The following is a 756-nucleotide window of genomic DNA, read 5'->3' as shown; positions in this document are numbered from 1 at the left end:
TATACTAGTAGAATAAATATATTTACAATGAAATAGAAGAGAGCAGGAATATAGTTACACATAATTCATCCTTGTTAATGAAAGTATCATAATGAATCATTAAGACAATCTTATTTAATAGATGGTATTAATAGAATTGTTTAGCAATTTGAAAAAGTACAACAGATTCTCACCTTCTCCAATACATCAAAATATATTCACTTATAATTAAAAATAAAATATGGAAAACCAAGCCATGGTGGGAGAGTGCGGGGACAAAAGTAAATAGAAATAAAAATATATTAAGCCTTTGGAAAGTGGAAGGACTTTTTTTTTTTTTTTTTTTTTTGAGACGGAGTCTTGCTCTGTCGGCAGTCTGGAGGGCAGTGGCGGCAATATCGGCTCACTGCAAGCTCCGCCTCCCGGGTTCAAGCGATTCTCTTGCCTCAGCCTCCTGAGTCGCTGGGACTACAGGCATGCGCCACCGCACCTGGCTAATTTTTTGTATTTTTAGTAGAGATGGGGTTCACCATGTTGGTCAGGCTGGTCTTGAACTCCTGACCTCAGGTGATCCGCCTGCCTCGGCCTCCCAAAGTGCTGGGATTACAGGCGTGAGCCTCTACGCCTAGCCGGAAAGTGGAAGGACTTTCTAAACATTAAAAACAGCAAAAGAAATGCTCACTTGGGCAGCACATATACTATAATTGAAAGATACAGAGATTAGCATGGCTCCTGTGCAAGAATGACACACAAATTAAATTGTTTAAAAAAGTAAAC

The 756-nt window shown here is 39.3% G+C and overlaps 1 non-coding gene across 1 annotated transcript; it reads left to right on the top strand.

Moving 5' to 3' along the window:
- The first annotated feature begins 653 nt into the window (after window positions 1-653).
- Window positions 654-756, top strand: LOC115931545 (U6 spliceosomal RNA). The gene has a single exon (XR_004068012.1). It is a non-coding gene; the product is annotated as a U6 spliceosomal RNA (small nuclear RNA).

Source organism: Gorilla gorilla, chromosome 17 (genome assembly GCF_029281585.2).
Source record: "Gorilla gorilla gorilla isolate KB3781 chromosome 17, NHGRI_mGorGor1-v2.1_pri, whole genome shotgun sequence".
NCBI lineage: Eukaryota > Metazoa > Chordata > Mammalia > Primates > Hominidae > Gorilla > Gorilla gorilla.
This window is presented reverse-complemented; position numbering and strand designations above follow the sequence as displayed.